The sequence below is a fragment of the Chrysemys picta genome, chromosome 1, assembly GCF_011386835.1.
Source record: "Chrysemys picta bellii isolate R12L10 chromosome 1, ASM1138683v2, whole genome shotgun sequence".
In the NCBI taxonomy this organism is placed as follows: Eukaryota; Metazoa; Chordata; order Testudines; family Emydidae; genus Chrysemys; species Chrysemys picta.
The window spans coordinates 340,747,530-340,766,135 of NC_088791.1; the positions used below are offsets into that span (position 1 = coordinate 340,747,530).

At 42.6% G+C, this 18,606-nt stretch overlaps 1 protein-coding gene across 8 annotated transcripts in view; it reads right to left on the minus strand.

Moving 5' to 3' along the window:
* Positions 1 to 18,606, minus strand: part of UVRAG (UV radiation resistance associated) — a 152,396-nt gene that overhangs the window by 7,811 nt on the left and 125,979 nt on the right. The gene's annotated exons all lie outside the window — the stretch shown is intronic.

The following is an 18,606-nucleotide window of genomic DNA, read 5'->3' on the forward strand; positions in this document are numbered from 1 at the left end:
AGAAGAACTAATGCACTGTATTGGAACACTTTTACTATGCTCAAAGTTATGGGAGGGGCTACAGTACATAAAATGACACAGTCCCTCCTCCTCAACAGCTTACAATTTAAGACCCTGATCCTGCAATCAGAGTAATCAAGGCAGAATCTTAAGCCACTCCGCTGAAGCCAATGGGAATCTACCCATATGAATCTGATTGTAGGAGCAGGTCTAACTTCAGATATGACAAAAATCAGAGCTGGGAAGTTGGGAGAGGGGTTACAGAGAGAATTGCTAAGTTATTTGGCATTTGCTACTGTTCACCACACTAAAACATAGTTAGTGTAAATAAAATAGATCTTACATTTAGAAGAGTTTACAGATATTAAATTGCTCTAAGCAGGAAATCAACTTGATCATTCTGCTGCAGGGCATTCATCCCATCTGGAGTCAGCAGAACAATGAAAAAAGGGCTAAGTGTATTGCTGTTCTAGGAACATGATGTGCATCAAGGAGGGTGGTGGGAGAAGGATCAATGAACTGTATCCACAAAATGATGGTCAGAGTGGAGACTGGGGGAAAACAGTATAATAAACTGCAGCCACAAGCCAGGTGTTTCAATTGCGAGCTCCTTGAGGTAGGGCTGTGTTCTTAAACTTCTGGTTCAATAATTAAAATAAAGGTACTATACTTCCCTATTCTGCACTGGATTCAGACTGGCCATAAGCTAAATGAAATATACAAACTTAGGGAATATACAGGAGCAAATAGCTAAATAAAACAAATAGTACAATTAAGGGCCGCATAATCCACAAGTAGAATAATTAAAATTACAAAAAAGTGTTAGAAAAAATACCATGCGAGTATTCTCACTGCAACAAATTTAGGATAAATTCAGCCCTGGTGTAATTCTACTGAAGTCAGGGATTAATTTGCCCCCTTTTTTTAATAAAGGCCCATCAGAGCTCATGTACTTATATTTTCCTTCGGCTTCAGTTTCCTATTATATTACCCAAGTCACACCAATGGCTTAGCATTTTTTTTTTTTTAAACTTTGCAATGGTTAGAACTCATGTTTGATTAAGGGTATTTTATAGTATTCTACAATCACAACCTAAGAGAAAGCACAAGAACTTGAAGGTTGATTCTTTTCTACAACCTTAAAGATGTATTGGCATCTAGAGATGAGTATATACAAGTTACTGCCTACAAAATCAGTACAAATGAAGTGTGATACTGAGGGATTGTACAGCATATGCCGTCCCTTAACTGGATGGTGTGACTTATGGTCTTCCATTCTAAGCCTTTAAATATTTCCCCATGGATGGCAAATGATATCTGACTAGATTGTGGATTTTAGAAAAACAGTGGGTTACTTCTCTTTGCAACTGATTAAGTAATGTTCTCAGTTAGCAAGCTAAAGCTAATTGGCAGAGGACTTTTTCAAAAGTTACTTCAGAAGATGTGAAATTAGTTTGTCTAGCAACTATGGAGACTGACGTCTATCTACCCAATTGGTGGCAGTGCAAGACTTCTCAGGCTACCCTACTAAGGTACAACCCTGATGAAAATTGTTTCTAAGGTCGAGTTAGTTCAGCTTCCAATCCCAATTACTTGGCTCATCTTCTGAGACTGTAAACAGATGTGGACCCCGGTCCACTAGGAATGGTCTGAGACCAGAGAAGTATATGAAATGATCTGGTAAATTGCCATCAGACCATTACGATTTTCAGTCATCAGCTTGGACCAGACTGGAGTCAGTGACCTTTGGGGCAAAATGTAATGCTATTATGAAGTGGAATTTATAAATAAAAATTGGGAAAACTGACACACATTTACTGAGCATTATAGATAAGCATATTACATCAGTGACAGAATCTGAATGTTCCAATTGTGTTGGGATTTCAAAAAGCCAAATAATAATGAGCCTTTAAGTCTTACAACATACATAAAGTTACTTCACTAGCAGCCCAAAATAAAGCAGTTATCTGGGGCACCACTACTGTTTCCCTTAAAGTCTGTTTAGAGTTCTCTCTCTTCACTGATTGCTGGTAATACCTTTTGACACTCTCAGAAGCACCTATTGTGCAAGAGACCGGAATTCTGCAGCACAGCAACCTGGGAGTTCAGAGAGATTTTTTAAAAATCTATCTACAATATTTCAAAGTATTTTTTTCCAGTCAAGAGATGTGAATTGTGATCTGTTTGCAGCTTTATTTTAAAAAAAGTTCTTTCAATCAGATTCACTTGTGATTATTTATTCTGTCTGTAGCAGGCTCTGAAATGATAATGTATTATAAAAGACAGAATACAATTCATAGTCTCAAGTATGTATCTTTCCCTCCCTACAAAATGTTTCCTCTGAGGAACATTACTAGATCACAGCTGGTCAAAATACTAAATCTTGATTAGCTGGCCAGAAGCCAAAATCCACAGCTATGCTCTATGGTATGAGAATACTTTAAAAAATAACTTAAACACCATTTGATTTTTTTTTTGTTGAAAACTATGACTTCATGGTAATAAGAACGCTAACTGAAGGTGTTTAAGTTGGTTTATAGCCATTTGAAATGTTTGAAACTCCAGGCACAGCTCTAAGCCAATATCATGTCAACTGTGCGAAAAAGCAATAATAGTTTCTCACCTTCTTAAAGATTACTGCTTAAATAATGCACAATAATGACAGGGCTGCAAAAGGTGCCAAAAGAAGGCTGCCAATATGAAGTTAAGGTGAAATTGTGTCTTTTTTGGCAGCTAAGAAATTCTGACCATTTTTTTTAAACTTCATAAATTAAGCTACCAAAGTTTTCTAAACTCAGTAACTTCAGCTTTACTTTTCTCCTTGAATCAGGCAGTATGGGGGGAAAAAAAGCAATCTTTAAGAAGAAATGGTTACTAATTGGTTCTGTAACTGCCGTTCTTTGAGATGTGTTGCAGACATCCATTCCACTTCAGGCGTGGAAGTGCCCCAGGCACAGTTGTTAGAGATTTTTCCTGCAACGGTACCTATTGGGATGGTGCATGAGTCTTCTGCTGCATTGTGCTGCTACGTGACAGTATAAAGGGCGGAGCTACCCTGTTTCCCCGAAAATAAGACATCCTCCGAAAATAAGGCCTACTTACAGTTTTGCCTCTCGTTGTAATATAAGGCATCCCCCCGATAATAAGACCTCCCCGATAATAAGGCATCCACCGATGTGTACCGTATTCTTCTTCATTGAAAAATAAGACATCCCCTGAAAATAAGACCTAGCGCATCTTTGGGAGCAAAAATTAATATAAGACACTGTCTTATTTTCGGGGAAACAGGGTACCACCTCTTCAGTTCCTTCTCACCAGACTCCGATAAAGAGGCAAAGGAGAATGGGTTTTGAAATGGACGTGTGCAACATACCTGGAAGAACAAGCGTTATGGAACAGATTAGTAACAGTCTTCAAGTGATTGCACATGTCCATTCCACTTCAGGGGACTCGCACTTAGACTCCAATTCCACCTGAAGATCGAGCTACCTAAATAAAGATTGAAGGACCAGAGGTCCTCCGTGGCGTCATCTCTAGACTGTTGAGAGATGACAATGTGAGGCCAAGGTATGCACTGAGGACCAACTTGCTACTTTTCAAATGTCCAGAATGGGTACTTGGGCCAGAAAGGCTGTAGAGGCTGCATGTACCCTCGTTGAATGTGCTAAGACACTGTTCGGAGGGGGATAGAGAATAAGACAGAATATATTATTGCCTTTATATAAATCAATGGTACGCCCACATCTCGAAAACTGCGTACAGATGTGGTCTCATCTCAAAAAAGATATACTGGCACTAGAAAAGGGCAACTAAAATGATTAGGGGTTTGGAACGGGTCCCATATGAGGAGAGATTAAAGAGGCTAGGACTCTTCAGCTTGGAAAAGAGGAGACTAAGGGGGGATATGATAGAGGTATATAAAATCATGAGTGATGTGGAGAAAGTGGATAAGGAAAAGTTATTTACTTATTCCCATAATACAAGAACTAGGGGTCACCAAATGAAATTAATAGGCAGCAGGTTTAAAACAAATACAAGGAAGTTCTTCTTCACGCAGCACATAGTCAACTTGTGGAACTCCTTACCTGAGGAGGTTGTGAAGGCTAGGACTATAACAGCGTTTAAAAGAGAACTGGATAAATCCATTAATGGCTATTAGCCAGGATGGGTAAGGAATGGTGTCCCTAGCCTCTGTTTGTCAGAGGGTGGAGATGGATTGCAGGAGAGAGATCACTTGATCACTGCCTGTTAGGTCCACTCCCTCTGGGGCATCCGGCATCGGCCACTGTCGGTAGACAGGATACTGGGGCTAGATGGACCTTTGGTCTGACCCGGTACGGCCGTTCTCATGAATATGACTGCAGGGCCCTCAACATCAGCAAAAACTATGCTTTAAAATGAGCTGCTTTTCTGAAAGCCAATGAAGCTCCAAGACCAAACAAATTGCAAAACAGGGAAGGAAACAAAAATATTTAAGAGAACTGCAAGTGGGACAGGATAATTAACAATTTAGCCTCAATCTTGCACCTTAAGAAAGAGAGCCAACATCCAGCTTTTATATCAGAAAGGCAAGTCTTGCCACTCAGAGCCATGAAAGAGCGCACAGGAACTGACAAATCTGTCTTGATGTTGTCTGCACATAGCACAAGAAATATTTTGCAGGGGAAATATTTAAACACAGCAGAATATAGGTGTCAGAGATGCTGAGGAGTAACAAGAGAGTTTGGAGACGTGAGTTTGAAGCAATAAATGAACCATGCTGAGATGTGAAAACATGTATGTGTCATAGAATTGTAGGACTAAAAGAGACCACGAGAAGTAATCTAGTCCAATCCCCTCTACTCATGATAGGACACTATTATCTAGACCATCCCTAGCAGGTGTATGTCTAACCCGCTCTTAAAAATCTCTAATGATGGAGATTCCACAACCTCCCTAGGCAATTTATTCCAATGCTTAAGTACCTTGACTGTTAGGAAGTTTTTCCTAATATCCTACCTAAATTGCCTTTGCTGCAATTTGAACCCAATTGCTTCTTGTCCTATTCTCAGAAGCTAAGGAGAACAATTTTTTTAAATGTAATAATAAATAATAATAATAATAAATAATAATAATGTACTTGAAAACTGTTATGTCCCCCCTCTCTTCTTTCTGCAGAATAAGCAAACCCAATGTTTTCAATGTCCCTCATAGGTCATGTTTTCTAGACCTTTAATCATTTTTGCTGTTCTTCTCTGGACATTCTTCAATTTGTCCACAACTTTCCTGAAATGTGGAGCCCAGAACTGGACACAATACTCCAGTTGAGGCCGTATCAGCGCGGAGTAGAGAACTACTTCTCATGTCTTGCTTACAACACTCCTGTTAATTCATCCAGAAGGCTGTTTGCTTTTTTTGAAGCAATGTTACACTGCTGACTCATATTTAGCTTGTGATTCACTATGACCCCCAGATCCCCTTCTGCGGTACTCTTTCCTAGTCAGTCATTGCCCATTTTTTGTGCGTGCAATGGATTGTTCCTTCCTAAGTGGAGTACTTTGCATTTGTCCTTATTGAATTTCATCCTATTTCCTTCAAACCATTTCTCCAGTTTGTCCACATCATTTTGAATTTTAATCCTGTCCTCCAAAGCACTTGCAACCCCTCCCAGCTTGGTATCATTTTAAGAAACCAAAACAATACAAATCTCACCAGGCAGAGAGATCTAGCAGTAACACAACAGGAAAATTAAACCTTGATGCAAAGACATCTGTAATAGAGCCAAAGGGAGTGTCAGTGCTCTGAGCTGAAGAATGGATTCTGTGAAACAGCGTGTGATGTAGTGCCGGCCCGGTATTGGCCCTGAGAGGGTTAAAACCAGCCTGGGGAGGCTCAGCAGCAGGCAGCCAAAGGAATGGCTGCCGGGGAAACAGTCAATTAGGGCAGAGTATGGACCAGCCAATCAGGGCCCAGCTGGCCCATATAAAAGGAAGCCGCAGACCAGAGAGAGTTAGTCTGCTGCAGGAAGCCCTAGGGAGATGACTGGCTTCCTAGAGAGACCAGCACTTGGGGAAGAGCAGGTGCTAGCAGGGACGGGGAGCTAGGGAGAGCTCCTGACCGGCTGCCAGGACTTACAGGCTCGAGGCCCTGGGAAGAGAACAAAGGACCTGGAGCCAGAAGCAGGTGCAGAAGGAACTGAGGCTGCGGGGAAGTGGCCCAGGGAATAGAGACAGTGAGCTGGAAGGAAAAGGCAGCAGGAAGCTGCTGTTTGCAGGGTCCCTGGGCTGGGGCCCGGAGTAGTGGACAGGCCTGACCTCCCCCACTAGCTGCTGAAGGAGCCGCCTGGCTGTGGACTGCCAAGCCACTGCGAGGAGTGGCTGGACTCTTGTTGAAGGAGTCCTCCGGAAGGGGGGCAAACTGGATGGTGACACGGCCGGAGGGCTGTGCCACAGAGCAGATGCCGAGAGAAAGGAACTGTAACGGGTCTGCAGGCGGAGGTGAGGACGGGAGAGCCACCACCACCCGAGGGCGCACCTGCTGGGACTGAGCTAATTCTCAAAACGCCCAGCAGGAGGTGCCAGTGTGATGAGTGACCCCGTGACACAGAGTATCAGAAAGGTACTTCAAGCAGGTACTCTCAATGAGTGATTGCCAAACTAATTTGGATACAAATCTGAAATGGGGAGGCTCTTCCACAACCTAGTTAATTTTTATTTATTTTTTTTAAAAAGGGACAGCAGGTTATTTTCAAATCCAAACTGAGCAACATCTTCATTTCCACAAGATAAATATCAATTATTTCAATACTGTAATTTAAACTATCCCAACATTTCTATGGCACCAAGGCGATTCAGTGAGGTTGGTAGTTGAGTACACCCTGCCAACACAGGAAGCATTAAGAATGTTCATATCATACCCATGACTAAAAGGAGCAGCAGGAAAGCCCATAAAATTAGGAGTGGATGTAACAAACTATCGGCAAAGTGGTTAAAGAAGCTCACAGAAAGGAAAGGGGTAGGGAGACAAGCAAACAGCATACAGTACCTGGATCTTAACAGGGAGGACCACGTTCAAGCCAAAAGGTGCAAATCTACTTTAGTGGTCATTTCAGGGTATGTCTACACTTAAAATGCTACAGCAGCACAGCTGCACTGCTGTAATACTTCACAGTAGACCCTCACTACAGTGACAGGACAAGTTTACCCATCACTGCAGTTAATCCACCTCCCCAAGAGGTGTCAGCTAGGTTGACAGAAGAATTCTTCTTTTGACCTAGTGAGGTCTACACTGGGGTTAGGTTGGCTTAACTGCGTCTCTCAGGGGGGTGGATTTTTTGCAATGTAAATTTTCAGTGTTGACCAGCCGTAAGGTTAATTTAACAAAAATGTATAAAATATGCAGGACTGCATCAAAATGTGGAAGACAGATGCTAACGGAAAGTAAGTGCTGAACATGGAATATTCATATGCCATAAAGTGACAGGAGAACTCAGTGTAATTTATGAATCAGATTAATCACAAAACATTATTCTACAGGTTAAGAAATTCTGAGGGTGAAGAGTGCCCAAAGAATGCAGACTTCTAGCAGCACTGGATGCCCAATAAAAATTCTATAAAAATATGGAAGTGGTCTACCCTGCTAAACTCATTCCACTGGTACAACTATCTTAATAAACTAAATGGAGTTTGCAGTATATGATTCACATACATCATAAATATGAATGTTAATTATTTAGACTGCAAGCTGTTTGGGGCAGGGACATCTTATGGGTTTGGACAGCACCCAGTACAACGGGGCCTTGATAAATGACTGTGGTTCCTAGGTATTACCTCAACACCACCACCATTTATACCCTAAATAGCTAGTCAGTGATTCATGTTAATTCGCATTCCCAGACTGTGCCGAACACAGTCTGTAGTTTTGCTGGGAAGCCATCACCACCAGCTTTTATTCTTCTATTGAATATAACAATATATAATGTGGACGTGTCTAGTGGTTAGATCATGATCTCTGAGCAGGGCAGGCCTCGGGGACAGACAATTACAGCACCTGCCCTGGTCGCCAACTTCCAGGGACACCAAAACATCATCCAGGGGATGCCAAATTGCTCAGCTGTCTTTGGTTAGTTTTCTTTTTCCCTTCGCTACCACTTTGCCTTTTTATTTATTTTTTGTGCTTGGTTGCTCCGTGGCAGGGGGCGGGGCAGCACTAAATGTGTTTTTCAGCAGGTTACCTTCTCCTCTGGGTTCTTCCACTAGCTCATCATGGACTTCTCGGGCTAGTTAACTTATCAGTGACTCAGGGATAATGTCTACCTCAGAAGGGTGAGGAAGTTTGATTGCTGTCTAAAGCAGTTTGACCTTCAGATGACAAGCATCATAAGTAATCACTACTTTGTCTACTTTTTAAATATATATGATTATATATGTAACACACACATCTACTTATAAAACCAATCAAAATGCAAAGACAAATAATTGAATTCCAAGAACATTTCAATTTAATTTTGTTTTATAAAGATCAAACTTGTTTTAAATTAGCAAGATTGGTGTAAGTATTCATTTAAGAACAGAACAATTCAATTTTGTTTTTTTCGCAGAGTACCCCTCAGGCTAGCAGCCCTAGTACTTGTTACTTTTTACATCACTACAGCACATCTACACTAAGTTTGCACAGGTGGTGCAACTAGCTCTAATCTGTGCACAAAAAAATCAGTGTAGACAAACCCCAAGGATCTCAACCTTGAAAGAGTAATTCATGACTGAAGTTCTCAATACAGAGTTGATGGCAATGGACTAAGAAAAGACGGTTACTCACCTTCTTGTAACTCTTGTTCTTCAAGATGTGTTTTTCACGTCCATTCCAATCAGGTGTGTGCGTGCTGCATGCATGATGGTCGGAAATTTTTTCCCATAGCAGCTCCCGTCGGGTTGGCCAGGGACCCCCATGGAGTGGCATCCTCACGGCACTCAATATACGACCCTGCCGACCCAACCCCACTTTGGTTCCTCTTTGCCGGCTACTCCGACAGAGGGGAAGGAGGGTGAGTACTGGAATGGACCTGAACAACACATCTCGAAGAACAGCAGTTACAAGAAGGTGAGTAACCGTCTTTTCTTAGAGTGATTGTTCACGGAGATTCCAATCAGGTGATTCCCAAGCTCTCCCACTGGGGTGGGGTCGAAGTTAAGGAATCACTGACCGGAGCACTGCTCTGCCAAGAGCTGCGTCATCTGAGTATGACAGGTGATGGCGGCAAACGCATGCACCGAGGACCAGGTTGCCACTCTGCAGATCTCCTGGATGGGCACCTGTGCCAGGAAAGCGATGGATGAGGTTTGAGCTCTTGTCGAGTGGGCTGTAATAGCCGGGACTGGGACCTTGGCGAGGTCATAACAGGTATGGATGCAGTCTGTAATCCAGGAAAAGATGTGTTGTGAAGAGACCAGAAGCCTTTTCATCTGGTCTGCCACCACTACAAACAGCTGGTTTGACTTCCTGAATGGCTTTGTGTGCTCAATGTATAATGCTAGCGCTCTCCGCACATGTAAGAGTGAAACCTCTGCTCCTGTGCATTGGCATGTGGCTTGGGATAGAAAACTGGTAGAAAAATGTCCTGGCTGAGTGGAATTGGGATACAACCTTGGGCAGGAAAGCTGGGTGTGGTCTGAGCTGTACCTTCTCCTGGTGGAAGATTGCATTGGGGGGAGGGGGGGGGGGTGTCGGATGTTAGTGCTTTTAACTCCGACACCCTCCTGGCCGATGTGATAGCAACCCGAAAGGCCACCTTCCACGAGAGATACAGAAGGGAACGTGTAGCCAGTGGCTCAAATAGGGCTCCCATTAGTCTAGCTAGGACCAGGTTGTGTACCTCAGGGGAACATCCAGCACCCCCATGTTCATCCTTGTAAAATGATTGTGTGGTACCCAATGCAAAGTTTGTCACGTCAGGTGTCTTCGGAAGGCTCATGATGCACTGAGCATTGTTGTTATAGTAGTGTTATAATAATATTATAGGTTATAATTTCATGTATGTAGTTATGAGGCTGAAAATGTAGCCTCGTGGCTTAAAATAATCCCAGGCAAAAACTCTCCAAGAGCAGAGAGGCAGTTCACACCTCATCAGGGCAGGTATGGGACAAACCCAGCCCAGCCTCACAGGAACAAAGGACGCTGGTTTAGACAGCAACAAAAGGATCTGTTAGACTCTCGAGTGAGTCACCCTCCTTCCTTTGGCCAGTTTGGGACTGCGATGAGGTAATACTCACCTGATTCTGGGGGGGGGCAAAACCAAGAGGGAGGAAAGAACATAATAAAAGGGAAAGACGTTTGCCATGCTCTCTCGCTCTTCCACCTACATCTACAGACACCGCCACCAAGCAACTGAAGTGCTGATCAAAAGGGAGAGCCTGGCTGAAGAGCAACCAGTCAGCCTGGGGTGAAACACACCTAAGTTTGTAAGGGCATTGAAAGTGTTAAGATCAGCTTAGAATGCGTTTTGCTTTTATTTCATTTGACCAAATCCAACTTGTTATGCTTTGACTTATGATCACTTAAAATCTATCTTTCATAGTTAATAAATCTGTTTGTTTATTCTACCTGAAGGAGTGTGTTTGGTTTGAAGCATGTCAGACTCCCCTTGGGATAACAAGTCTGGTACATATCAACTTCTTTGTTAAACTGACAAACTCATATAAGATTGCAGCATCCAGTGGGCATAACTGGACACTGCAAGATGGAGGTTCCTAGGGTTGTGTCTGGGACTGGAGATATTGGCTAGTGTCATTCGGTTGCACAATCCAAGCAGGTTACATGCCAGAGGCTATGTGTGAACAGCCCAGGAGTGGGGGTTCTCACAGCAGAGCAGGGTAAGGCTGGCTCCCAGAGTTAAGGACCGGAGTGACCTAGCAGATCACCACTCCAGATAACACCAGAGGGGAACGTCACACAATTTGAGGTCCCAAGTCGGTACTGGTGGGCAGGACTGTGGGTATGGCCGTTCCATGCCCTTAAGGAAAAGGCCCGCCATAGGGTTGGCAAAGACTGAACGCCCCAACTCTCCCGGGTGGAATGCAGAGATGGCTGCGAGGTGTACCCTGATGGATGATCCAGCCAGGCCTTGCCGCTTCAGCTGCAGTAGACAGTCTAGGATGAATGGTATAGATGCCTTAAGTAGGGATATGCAACTGCGATTGCACCAGCATGAGAACCTTTTCCATTTGGCCAGGTAGGTGGCGCTGATGGAAGGCTTCTTGTTCCCAAGTAGCATCTCCCTCACCAATTCTGTGCACTGGAGCTCCCTTGTGTTTAACCATGAAGCTTCCACACCGTGAGATGGAGGTCCGGGTGAAGCAGGCAGCCATGGTCCTGCGTAATCAGATCAGGGAGGAGTGGCAGTGCAATCAGGGTGCCCACTGACAGGTCCAGAAGTGTGGTGTACCAATGTTGGCATGGCCACACAGGAATCAGCAGAATTACCTCTGCCTTGTCCCTGCAGATCTTGAGGAGAACGTTGTGGACGAATGGTATCGGAGGGAAGGCATACAGTAGATGGTTCCCCCAGTGCATCGTGAACGCGTCCAAGAGAGATCCCAGATGGTGCTTTTGGCAGGAGCAAAATGTTGGACACTTCCTGTTGCTCCTGGTGGCAAATAGGTCTACCTGGGGAAACACCCACCTTTGGAAAATGGAATGCATGACATTCGTCCAGATGGAGCACTCGTGACTTCTTATGGGACACCAGGGATGTTGACCGGTGCCGGGGCGCCGCACTGTGCTGTGGTGCCGGGGATCTTCGGTACCGAGGGTCTCTAGCACCAGAGTACTTCCTCGGTACTGGTTCGTGGACTGACACCGGGGCACTCCGCACCGAGCTTGGGCCCGGGACATGGTGGTCAGGTGCCGCTGGACGGGGTGCGGGTTCCATTAATAGCTGCTTCAAATGGAAGTTGCGTTCCTTCCTAGTCCTGGGCTTGAAAGCCTTACAGATCTTACAGCGCTCTGACTGATGTGCCTCCCCAAGACACCTCAGGCATGAGTCGTGAGGGTCGCTATTGGGCACAGGCGTCTTGCATACACCACAAAATGTAAATCCTTGGGCTTGAGGCGTGCCCGGAGCCCAAGACGGGGTGAGGAGAAAACAACCCACTCACTATGACTACCTTAACTACTGAACAATAAACTAACTACAAAACAAAAAACTGTGTAGAACTAAGTAACAGCTAAGGGAACACTTGCAAGCAAGTGAAACACTTTTCCAATGCCGCCACAGATGGTAAGAAGGAACTGAAGGGGGTGGGTCGGGTCAGGTCAGAGGGGTCATATATTGAGTGCCAGGAGGGCGTCACTCCCAGGGGCTCCCTGGCCGACCCCACAGGAGCTGTTAAGGGGAAAGTTTCCCCACTGTGCATGCGGCGCGCGCACACCTGATTGGAATTGGCGTGAACAATCACTCGAAGAATTATTAATTTACAAATGGATTCGCTGAACTGATACGTTGCCTTAAAAGTGGCATTTTAAAAATGAACCTGATCCATGCTAAAATTCAATTCTTTTTTAGTTTGTGATTTTTCCCCCCCACTGGTCCTGGGCCTTCTTTCCATAGGAAACAACTGGAAAGAGCACTGAAGAGGAGTCATTGATGCCACATTATCAGAAAAACACTGCCATTAATGCAGGTCACTATTGCATCAGTTAACAGTTGTGTAATTTCAACCAAAAAATAAGACCCTTGAAAAATGATCCTATTAAAAGGCAAACTAAAATCAACATGAATACTGAAGAAGTTTACAAGAATAAGTTTGTGGTATAGATGAAAGTCTAAAATTCAGTAAGACTTGTCTACATGGTTAAAGAACAGCAAGTGAACAAGAAAAAGGAGAGGAAGCAGAAGTGCAAACAAATTGGTAACTAAGAAAACCAAGAAAGACTCTCTCAAACTGCTCCCAATCTCATGTTGAAAGTTGAGGGACACCTGGAAAAGTCTTGACAGTTACCCCATGTCTGTTGCATAGGGTATGTCTATCAAGTCAGCATATCACTTGATAGGCTGACCTATCGAGTGACTTGCCAGCAATAGCCTGCAAATCTCCATTTTAACAGCTGGTGTTGTATGTGTGCTTTATATCGAGAGCCGGATATTTTCCAAACACACACTGGGTATTTGCCCTCATGTGAATAAGTGCACAACAGCAAGTGCCTGACTTTGAAAATCTAGTCCATAATTTCTCCCTTGAGCTATGCTTCCTGAAAAGAACCATTTCCATTTATTTTATAAGGAAGTACTAAGAAGTATTGTTTAGAATCATTAGCCCTAAAAAAGAATGACTATGCATGCAAGTCTTAGAGGTGAGAAGGAAATGAGGCATAGATATTCACTGGGGTAATTTGATACCCCCAGAGAACCATGCCTAATATTCATATATGTTTTGAAATATCACCTAGCCAAAAAATGTATTTTGTCTTGCTAATGACCGTACATCACTCTAAGGAAATACCTGTCTGTGTAAAGACAATGTCCCTAAAGGATAATGAAGGCTTGCATCACTAGTACTTCAAAAGCCTACTATATATAAAAAGGGGGAAAATAGGATATCTAGTACTATGTTTATATGACTAAATTTACTCCTGTTTAATAATAGTCCCAAACACATTACCTCATCCCTGCTCAACCAAGATTGGAAATTTTGATCCTGTCTACACTGTTACTAAATTGATTCAAACCTTACAGAAATCATGCCAGACCCCTCTCTTTCCACAGATCTAGCGTGCCCAGTGGATGACAACCCTGGATCATATTAGCACTGACATAACAGATACATACTATATAAATAACCAAGATATGTTTTCCTCCTTTCTGTGACTTGTTAGGAGGTCAGAGCTAGCAAAGGGAGAAAGCTTTAGGCTGTGAGCCAATTTCACGGCTGATCTAACACTGCCGAAATCAGTTGAGTTACACCAGGGATTAATTTGGACCTGAGATGATAAAGTAGAATTTCAATATTCTGTAGATTTAGTGCCACTGTAGTTTAGTTTAGTGCCACTGTAGCAATGCTTTTGATTGTATTCATCTAGATGCTTATTCCCATTTATGTAGTTTATTATGACTTTTCTATTTCTGTATTTTTCTTCTCTATTGCCAAACATTCTCTTTCAACCTTAACTAAAATTACATTTGGAGACTAATATGGGTCCGTTACTGATTCATGTTTTCGGAGAATTAACAAAGTATAATACTCTGGTCAGTTAAGGGAGACAAAAAGAGGGTGGTAATGACCTAATCACTGGCCTGGAAGAGACGGATCTTTCTTTCCACAAAATGGCACATCAGGGCTGCCAGAGGGCCATTGTGCACAGAGAGAACCAATGACTTACAAGGTATCAGGGGCTGGTTTCTTTTTTTAAAAAAGGTTCTGGTTGCTATATTGCCTATTTTATTGTGGAAGGTTCCTGAAATGCAACTGAGATCAAAATATACCTTAAGGCTGAGAAATGAGAGAAAACTCTAAGCAAGTACCAAAATAGCCTCACCAGCTTTCAGACTCAAGCCTCTCCCCATTTGCTACAGGATTTTATTATTACCATCAAAAACTTTGCTCTATGGTACCACTCCATCCCCCACATTCCCATATTCCACGGGTAGTTTGACTCTTAACACAACATCTCTTTTTTTTTTTTTTTACACCAGTGTACACTGTGGACTGTACTGTTCTATACTTCCACTAGGGTTTTTACTATTATTCATTTGATGTGGAAGGTGCTCAGATACTACAGTGATGGGCAGCAACACAGATCTCCTGATACATCCGGGTTGTTAAAATCAAAAGAAAATTAATGTCTCAGTAAGCTGAACCACTTTACATCAAATGCAAAGAAAAAAGGATGCTTTTAAATAGCATTTGCTCTGAATGGTCTGTTTAGAGCCATGCAACAGACCCAGAAATGTGAAGCAGGTTATGACAATCACAGTGCTAATGGGTTAGTGCTCCTATGAAAACACTGGTTTCCTTTAGAAAGGACTGGAATGAAGAACTCATATATACTACTAGTCTTACTTTGCTGAAATGGAAACTTTCAGAGTAAGGTAACCTGTTGGGTTCACTGGAGCAGTAAAGGAGCCTGCATTTAATCAACTCAGAGCACCACCATGTGTCCCTATAGCAAAAGAAAAGTCAGCAAGGGTAAGAAGTGATTTATGAAAGTGACAATGCATGGAAAAACCTGCTTAATGTAAGAGGCTTGTATAACATATGTACTTTATACTCCCGATGCCTCTGTACGATCTTTAAATCTACCGAGAAAAGTAATTAAATTCATACAACATGGCTGACTGCTTAGCAACATGAACTACGTGGAGCACAATTCACCTGTTTTCCATGGACTGCACTGGCTTCTGATTTGCTTTATAATTCTGCTCAAGGTGGTGACCAATCTAAAACCATATATCATTTGGGTCTTTGGTTCTTTACAGAGTACCTCTCTCTTCTTAGACACTAAGAACATATAAGAGTGCCCATACTGGGTCATACCAAAAGGTCCATCCAACCCAGTATCCTGTCTTCCAACAGTGGCCAATGCCAGGTGCCCCAGAGGGAATGAACAGAACAGGTAATCATCAAGTGATCCATCCCATCGCTCATTCCCAGCTTCTGGCAGACAGACGGTAGGGACATCATCCCTGCCCATCTTGCCTAATAGCCATTGATAGACCTATCCTCCATAAACTTATCTAGTTCTTTTTTGAACTCAGTTATACTTTTGGCCTTCACAACATCCCCTGGAAAAAGTTCCACAGGTTGACTGTGCATTGCCTGAAGAAGTGACATACAGTAAAGGAGTTAAAGTACATAAATTTTAAATTCCTGTGGAGATTTTATTATCCACCTACTTCCTCCTTCTTCTCCTTGTCCCATCAGTCAGGGTCAGCAACTCTTGTTAGTCTCCTAGCACACTTGTCAAATGTGTCTTCAAAGACAACCACCTTCATCGTGTCCTCCTTCAGCATCTCGAACCACCTTTTTCTAGGTCTTCCTTGTGTTTTGTCCCTTGACTACTAGCTCTTTACTATAGCCAACATATCCCACATTTCACACGACCCAGACATCATACCCATATTGGGTAAGACCAATGGTCTAGCCTAGGAACCTGTCTTCCAACAGTGGCCAGTGCCAGATGCTTCAGAGGGAATGAACAGAACAAAGCAATTATCAAGTGATCCATCCAGTTGTCCAGCCCCAGTTTCTGGTAGTCAGAGGTTTAGAGATACCCCAGAGCATAGGGTTTTGGTCTTGACCATCCTGCCTAATAGCCATCTCAGGTGATACTCCCTCAACTTTTCCATAATAGGGGTTACCTGCATCATAGCTCGTACCATTTCCTTGCATAGTCTATCAGCTCTAGTCTTACCCAGTATCCATCTATGCATTCTCATTTTGGCAGTGTGAAGTAGTAGTTCTCTCTATTTCTCACTGGTTGGCATTCAGACCCTTACGTCATGACTGGTCTAATCATGATCATACACATTCTGCTCTTTAGTTTACTTGGTATATTCTTATTGCAGAAAATTCCCATCAACTCTCTCCATTTACGTTAAGTGCTCTTTCTGCAGCTCCTAAACCTACATCCACATTCCCATCACTACTCAACACCGAAGCAAGTTATTTAAATTGTTGCATAGACTACCCCATACCATCTTGTTTTACTGGATTCTTATTGCCCTCTCAACGAAGCATGACATGTATTCCATCTTTTGCCTGATTCATAAGCCATTTTCTTCAAATATACCCTGTGATGCGGTTTAAGAAAGGTGACCATTTATATCACTGTTAGATATAAGGCAGGCTCTGTCCCCTGAGGCAGAAATGTAGCAGCCTGCTTACCTATGTTCCTTCATTGCAACGAAGCAAGCAGCTGTTTTGCCAGCGTTGGAAATGCAATCAGCCAGTGCTATCCCTTAAATTGCCTGGAGGCTCTTTTTATAGCAGGTAACAGGAATTGGATTGAAATAAAATTCAGTCAGTTTTTGCTTGAGAGAGGAAAAGGTGTGGAAGAATAAGTGTCAGCTCTGTGCATTCCTACAAAACTGTTTCAATGTTTGAAATAAAACTTCTTGATATGAAAAAAACATTGTTAATGGTGCTATTGATAGTTATTTGATCTCATTCTCTGAGGCAGAAATGTAGCAGCTTACCTACATAGTAACATTGTTAATGTTCCTATTGTTAGTTAACTGTTCCCATTCTCAGTCAATTCCCCCAGGAGCATAAAACCTGTAAAAGTTAAGACGTCTTTACATTGCCAGAGTGATGTAAAGGAGCCTTATTATAAATGACAGTAAGGGAATCCTCAGCTAAAATGATGATGTGCTTTCTCACTTTTTTCCTGTGCCAAAGTGGCACAATGGGATTAGATTACAGCTCAGAATTTATTTTACTTACCCATTAAAATAAAAGATTGAGGGCAAATAAAACCTTTATCAAGCAGTCAATATAATGTCAGAACAATCAGAACCAAGCACTTTCTGAAGTACCTAGCCAAGTCCTTTTGAAGTTACCAAAAGGATATTCGTCCTTTTGTACAACGTGAACGGCCTTCACATTGTGCATCAAAAAGCTATACCAACTTCTCACGCTCAAGAATTCCCTACAAAACTGCATGCGAATGGGGACAAATTATTTTGCACATCTTGCAATGTTGTTCTCAATCATGACCGATCGTCTAATTGTGGATCATTTTGTATAAAAAAACAAATATTTTGAAAAATAAAATACAGAATTTTCAGAATTTTAAAATATTGTGCACAGAATTTTTATATTTTGATGTAAAATTTTTATATTTTTGGAGCAGCATTCCCCCAGGAGTAAACCAGTCACATAACCCTCCAGGGTTCTAGGTTCTTTTCTTGTTCATATTTATCTTCATAACATGTCATCAGTGAAAATGTTGCTCCATGGAGCTTCTCCCCTAATTTCTTACGTCAAGGCGTCCATTACCAATTACAAACAGGAACGGGTTTAAAGCTGATTCTTGATGCAGACATACCCTCACAGTGAATGACTCACTGTAGCCACAGCTGCTTCTCACTATTGTTGTGCAACCCTCCTATGTGTCCACAATAGTCTGAACACGTCTCCAGCAGATAGCATGACTGCAGACACCACAATAACAATTCTCTAGAAACTCGGTCATAAGTCTGCTCTAAATCCCAAACCATTAAGTGCAATTCCTTGAGTTTCTCCCTATACTTCTACAATATTCATGTGCAAACACTGCATCCACTGACAACATTCCTGGCATAAACCCAAATTGGTTGTCAGTTCCTTGATGCTCCAGTTCCTCATGAAATCTTTCCTCGATAATTCTTTCCAGCCATTTCATTGTGTGACTCGTCGGGTCAGTAATTGCTACATTCTTGCATGTTTCCTTTGTGCTTGAATGTAGAGACCAATGTGCTCTTCCCCTACTCATCAGGCATTTTTCCAATTGAGAATGAAGTTGAAAAAGTTAATCACCACCACTCCCTCACGGCCTAATGCTTTAATGCCTCAAATGGCGAACTGTCAGGTCCTGCTGCTTTCCCACATTTCATCATCTTTAGCACTTTTTGAGTCTCCACCACGGTAATAGGTC